The sequence below is a fragment of the Coregonus clupeaformis genome, unplaced genomic scaffold, assembly GCF_020615455.1.
Source record: "Coregonus clupeaformis isolate EN_2021a unplaced genomic scaffold, ASM2061545v1 scaf6683, whole genome shotgun sequence".
Lineage (NCBI taxonomy): Eukaryota > Metazoa > Chordata > Actinopteri > Salmoniformes > Salmonidae > Coregonus > Coregonus clupeaformis.
In genome coordinates this window covers 2,550-9,688 of record NW_025540137.1, presented here as the reverse complement: position 1 = coordinate 9,688, position 7,139 = coordinate 2,550, and the positions used below count along the sequence as shown (strand labels likewise).

At 44.4% G+C, this 7,139-nt stretch overlaps 1 pseudogene; it reads left to right on the top strand.

The window, feature by feature from the left end:
- The first annotated feature begins 22 nt into the window (after window positions 1–22).
- On the top strand, window positions 23–6,896 carry LOC123491031 (annotated as a pseudogene).
- The last annotated feature ends 243 nt before the right edge of the window (window positions 6,897–7,139 follow it).

The window sequence follows — 7,139 nt, the reverse complement described above, 5'->3', positions numbered from 1 at the left end:
ATGTACATACTCTTGATCTTGCCTAGGTGATGAGCTCTACTGCCCGCTGTGTGAGACAGCCACATGTGCCAGAAGTGTACGAGCCGGCGAGCACGCCGAGCACCCACTGTGCCCCCCAAAGATGTGGTCGAATACACAAGGCCCGCTTGCAGGACCAGCTTGACGCCATCAAAAACCGGTAGGGTCCAATACATGTTATATAACTTATTTACAACCAGAGAAACAAATTACAACCAGAAAATAACCATTTAATAATAATTATGACATCCCATTGCACACTGGACACAGTCAAAAAAAAGGTAATGGCCCAACACACACCCCTGGGGAAAGTGGGTTAATGGCGCCATCTTTGGTTGTATTTGTACACAGAATACATTATATGTTCTCTCAATTCTGTGCTCAGTGTATAGATTTTACCTATGAGACTCAAAAGTCCCTTCATCTACCTATTTTTGGACCTTAGGCTATGTATATGCATCAGAGTCAACCTAGATTATCCCTGATGGCCCATTAGTTTGAGGGACAGAATGCGCCATCCTACAAAGTGATTTAGTCACAGTCAGCTAATTTTGACCTAAGACTGATCTCACCCACCCTCTCTCTCCCTTCCTTCCTTCAGGCTACCTGAAATCGACTCGGCCCTGCAGGTGCTGTCGGAGATCCTGCAGCAGCTGACCAATCAGAAGAGCTCCATCGAGGGGGACATCCACACCACGTTCGACGAGCTGCAGAAGACCCTGAACGTCCGCAAGAGTGTCCTGCTCATGGAGCTGGAGGTCAACTACGGCCTCAAGCAGAAGGTGAGAACCCCCAACATTTGGGTTGAGTGGGACGTTTAGAACCTTTTCTTGTGGGTTTCTGATTGATGAAACAATCTGTTTGGTGCACACAGACAATATGATACGGAATTAGAGGCAGGTGGTCAATGAAAGTAAATAGATATATGATTAACAGATAAAGGAAAGACATTTCTAAACATGGGCATAGTTTTAAAACCAAGAATGAACGGCATTATACTCAGGATGTGAACAAGAAAAATACTGAAAATAGATTCTTCCCAATCTGAAGAACTGAAACGTTTTCTGATTCCAATGTGCCTTCCTAGAAACAAATCTATCTCCTAAAAGAGATTTGTTTGTTTAATCTCAATTAGAAATATAAATAAATTCCTCAGTTCTACTATCCCACACAGCAGCAAGAGGCTCTGTTTCTACTTTGCGTGCCAGTGGCTCAGCTGTGGATCAGGCAGTTCTCTGATAAATTATTAAATAAAACATGGATTGGTAGGGCTGGAGGGGAGGAGAGACAGACTGCCAGGGCAGAGGCTGACGCCCCACCCAGCCCAGCGTACCAATCACCCAGGTGGCCTAGCGCCCAACGCCCTCCCTTAGGGAGCAGAACACCATCACATGGGAATGGATTCACCAGTAGGACCGGCGGCTAGAGCAGACAGAGTGCTGCACAAAAGGAAGGAGGACTTTTCTCTGTCTGCCCTTTTCTATAGGGTGTGGACTGTGCATACTTCTTTCTATATCTAGGCTTTTGGTGTTGTTGTGTCTATCTTCTAGTTGGTTATTTAGCTTTGAAAGTGCTGAGCTGTTCATGTTTAAAGAGAGATGGGGGTGAGTCTTGAAAGCAGAGAGAGGGGTTGATCTGTGGGGTAGGTACAGTGGTGTAGGTTTCCACAGTGCAACTACGTGAGTGTGCACTGTATCTCCCTGCCATTGGGGCGTCCTCTTTCTATATATAAATATATTTGTGTTAGTCTTTCAGAGAGGGTGAGTCTTATACAGTATGAAGCAAGGGGTTGATGTAGATAGTGGTGGAGAAAATTAGTTTTGGTTGGGGGACTTTTTGATAGCTCAATGGCTGCTCTTGTTGTCGAAGAGGAGGAGTGTATTATACGGTAGATGTGGTGTGTGTGGAGAGACTGTATGTGCATGTGCGTGCGATGCTTAGTGTTTCGACCCAGCCCTGAGCTAATTTTGTGCTGTGGTGTTATGTTAACAAGTGATAACTATGATAGTTAGTCAACACGCTACAGTATGCCTATACCAGTTGTTGTGTCAAAAAGTCCACTTAGCTTAGTCTGCAATGATTTTTTCTAAAATGGATTCAATAAATAAAATCCTCATCAATCTGCACACAATACCCCATAATGACAAAGCGTAAACAGATTTAGAAATCTTTCATAAAAAATAAAAACGTATTTACATAAGTATTCAGACCCTTTGCTAGAGAGACTCGAAATTGAGCCCAGGTACATCCTGTTTCCATTGATCACTCCTTGAGGTGTTTCTACAACTTGATTGGAGTCCACCTGTGGTAAATTCAAATGATTGGAAATGATTTGGAAAGGAATACACCTGTCTATATAAGGTCCCACTGTTGACAGTGCATGTCAGAGCAAAAACCAAGCCATGAGGTCGAAGGAATTGTCCGTAGAGCTCCGAGACAGGATTGTGTCGAGGGCACAGATCTGGGGAAGGGGTACCAAAATGTCTGCAGCATTGAAGGTCCCCAAGAACACAGTGGCCTCCATCATTCTCAAATGGAAGAGTTTTGGTACCACCAAGACTCTTCCTAGAGAGCTGGCCGCCCCGGCCCAAAGAGCAATTGGGGGAGAAGGGCCTTGGTCAGGGAGGGTGACCAAGAACCCGATGGTCACTGACAGAGCTCCAGAGTTCCTCTGTGGAGATGGGAGAACCTTCCAGAACAGGCTGGGAAACACTCGCCCAGGGCCCCAGGCCAGGTTGAAGAACCCTGCGGACAACCATCTCTGCAGCACTCCACCAATCAGGCCTTTATGGTAGAATGGCCAGACGGAAGCCACTCCTCAGTAAAAGGCACGACAGCCCGCTTGGAGTTTGCCAAAAGGAACCTGAAGGACTCTCAGACCATGAGAAACAAGATTCTCTGGTCTGATGAAACCAAGATTGAACTCTTTGGCCTGAATGCCAAGCGTCACGTCTGGAGGAAACCTGGCACCATCCCTACGGTGACGCATGGTGGTGGCAGCATCATGCTGTGGGGTTGTTTTTCAGCGGCAGGTACTGGGAGACTATCGGATCGAGGGGAAAGATGAATGGAGCAAAGTACAGAGAGATCCTTGATGAAAACCTGTTCCAGAGCGCTCAGGACCTCAGACTGGGGCGAAGGTTCACCTTCCAACAGGACAATGACCCTAAGCATCACAGCCAAGACAACGCAGGAGTGGCTTTGGGACAAGTCTCTCAATGTCCTTGAGTGGGCCTGCCAGAGACCGGCTTGAACCCGATCGAACGCATCTCTGGAGAGACCTTAAAATAACTGTTCCGCGACACTCCCTTCCAAGCTGACAGAGATTGAGAGGATCTGCAGAGAAGAATGGAGAAACTCTCCAGAAACAGGTGTACCAAGCTTAGGTCATACCCAGCTGTAATCGCTGCCAAAGGTGCTTCAACAAAGTACTGAGTAAAGGGTCTGAATACTTATGTAAATGTGATATTTCTGTTTTGTTTTTTATACGATTTGTAAACATTTCAAAAACATGTTTTTGTCATTATGGGGTATTGTGTGTAGATTGATGAGGGGGAAAAAACTATTTAATCCATTTTAGAATAAGGCTGTAACGTAACAAAGTGGAAAAGTTCAAGGGTTTGAATACTTTCCGACTGTACTGTATTTGTATGTGTTTGTGTAGCACATTTGTTAGGTGAATGTGTTAGTCAAACAGATGTTTGACAGATGTTTGTGTTTACATTGACAGATTGTGTGTGCGTGCGTGTGTCCGTGCGTGTGTCCGTGTTGCTGCGTCTGGCAATGACAGATTGTATATGTGTGTGCAAAGCGTGTGTGTGTGTGTTGTGTCAGCGCCTCACAGATGTTTGTGTCTACATTAACAGTCCGCATACATGCATGCCCACATGCATCTCCATTCACACCCCACCGACACCCCCTCTACAACCTCTCTACTCTCCCGCCCCATCACTCTTTCCCCCTCTCTACAATGTTTTTTCCCAGGTGCTCCAAGCCCAGCTGGACACATTATTCAGGGCCAAGATGGCATCAACAGTAGCTGCATCTTTACCGAGCAGGCACTGAGCCACGGCACCGAGGCCGAGGTCCTGCTCGTCAAAAAGCAGATAGTGAGCGCCCAGCGAGCTGGCCGTCAAAAGCTCCCCTCCAGCCCGGGAGAAACGACTCAGCTGGACTTTCTTGGTTGAGACTGAGGGCATCAAGAAGTCCCATCCACAACCTGGGTACTATAGTTACCACGAACGCCGTGGCGTCCGAGACGCAGTGGCCACGGGGGGGGCTGAGGCAGTGCGTGGCGGGCCTGCCCACACTCTGCACCTATCACGACCAAGGACAAGGATGGTGAGCTGTGTAAGATGGGGAAAGCCAACATCAAGGGCGGAGATCGTGCCACTCCGGACGGTAGTGTGGGCGACGGCGAGATACTGACAACAAGAACGGGACGATTCGAGTATCTGTACACGGCGCCGAAAGGGTAGTTTGACGCTGTCGCATGCGTCTGTACGACTCAGCATATTAAAGGTAGTCCCTTTAAGATTAAAGCGACTAAGTGGGCGGATGTGTCGCCCAGTACGGAGAGCGCTAAGAAGAGGTTGAAGTCGCCGGGGGAGTAGCCACGCCAAGCAGAAGGCCATCAAGAGGGCCAGCCAGTATGTACAGCACAGGGAAGAGGGGAAAGAGAACCCCATCGAAGATGACCTAATTTTCAGGATCGTAATGGTTGCTTTATCATTGGTGTTTTAACAGATTTAAAGGGGAAGGTTCAACTAACACATTTAGAGGGACAGTTCATCTAAGACATATAAATGGACAGTTCACCTAATACATAATTATATGTTTGTAGTGTTGCACGGTATACCAAAACCTTGGTACTTTTTCAATACTAGAACATGAGACAAAAGAAGAAACCTGCACACTGCTCTTGCTAGTATCACTGCTCTTTAATAAGCACATTAAGTGCTCGGTCCAAGGCCTTCGTCCGAGAGCTTTGTTTTATTAGCACCCTTATGTAGACATAGCTTCACCCACATCTGTTCCATGCATCAAATGGGGTTGGAGTTCGAGGGAAAATAATTGTTACCAAATATAACAATGTGCATTTCATAAATATTAGAATAAAGTATGCACAATGAAACGTATTAAACACGTCTGTAAAAACCACAATGAGGATTGCATCGACCCACCAAGCAAGTTTTCATAAATCATTAGGTACAGCACAAGAAAAAATGTCAGAGTAATCTGAAATGGGGGCATTCATTCATGTTCACATTTATAACCTAACATACACAGGCACTTCATCATGAAGACCTTTAGGAAATAATGTCTGGAGGGTTGAAAATCCAGAAAACATTCTCTTTGCTCAGAGTATTATTTATACCACCCTTCCCAGGATATCTAAACTTTCTATGCCACAAAATCTAAAGGTAGAAATGTCATGTTTTTTGGTGTTAAAATGGTGGTTTTAACAGATTTAAAGGAAGGCTCCCAACTAACAAATGTATAGGGATAGTTCACCTAATACATAAATTATATGTTGTAGTGTTGCAATGGTATACCGAAACTTCTGCACTTTTTCGATCCGCTAGAACATGAAAATCGGGTTCGGTACTTGAATCTTGGGTTACTTTCTGACTTCTGTCAAAATGTGTCTCAAAGATCAACTCTATCAGCTCAGCGATGTCCCCTTATAGCGTAGAGCGCGCACCGTGGCTGCTCCCACTTATCATTGCTAGCCTTACTGGGAGTCTGGACTGCATCATGTTAGTCCCACTCTGCACAGAAGTAAACACACTTGAATAGGTCGAAACGGCATGTCGAAATGTTTAAACTGTTAATTAGTGTTCGCAAAACAATGTCCAAACAGGCTAGAACACTTTACAATGCAAGAAGATACGGTTAGCGTCAAGCTTTGTAGGCTAACTTTCCTTGCTAGCTTACAGCTGAAGCTAACATCAATTTACTACCATAGTACTTTGTTTGTGATTTAATATGCAAACTATAGCGCAAAATGTGCTGATGTCAAAGCTGATTGCCACCAAAAACTTTATTAATTCACTTAATCGGTCTCCTATTGAATATGCATTCACCAGTATTGTGAATAGGCCTAAGCTACATTTACATTTTAGTAATTTAACAGATGCTTTTATCCAGAGCGACTTACAGCAGTGAATGCATACATTTTCGTACTGGTCCCCCGTGGAATCGAACCCACAACCCTGGCGTATGCAAGCGCCATGCTCTACCAACTGAACCACACGGACCAAACTGTTATTTACCCAGTTTATCAAAAGAGATTTACCAATTTCGAAATAAATTATTACCATTTATGTTATGTAGTTAGATAGGTAAAAACAAAGTCAAATATAGATATTTATGATTCAACATTTTGATGTAAAAAACAAAACTCTAAAGATGCCAAACGATTGAACAGAGCAGTACTGCTGAGTTTATCTGTCTGGATCAAGTGTCATTCTGTGACTTTTGTAATATAACCTTTTTTGCTGTGGTATCATTTTGGTGTCGAGTATCGTGATGGTATTGAGTATCATGATACTAAACCTAGTATTGGTATCGAAGTCAAAATTCTAGTATATGTTATGAGTTACTAGTCAGAGTTATACATGGGTGGAATTGGAAAAAGGTCACTCCGGGAACTGACCATTGTAAGAATAATACAGTTCGTCAAAATGTTTTCACTTAATAAACTCTTAATCACACTCATTGATGAATAAGCAATACGGGGAAATTTGTAACGTTTATTTCCTGCCTTCCAGGTACAAAGGGGAAGAAACAAAGGGGAATTCACCAATCTACAGGGTGTGGCTGCCTCCTCAGTAGGAAAGGTGTTGATAGCAGACAGCAATAACCAGTGTGTTCAGGTAAGGGGAACTGGAGAATGTCATCTCTAGCTATATATCATAGATCATTAATTAAACCCATGTCGTTGACGCGACTTAAGACCATGACTGAATCCCAAAAAGCACCCCTATTTCTAAGTGCACTACTTTGACCAAGGCCTGTTGAGCTAATGCTCCAGGGCATTACTATTACTGTTAGAGCTAACAGAGGTCTCAAGGCGTAAGGTTACTCGTCTACACAAATGTGGATTGCTAACTACCCTC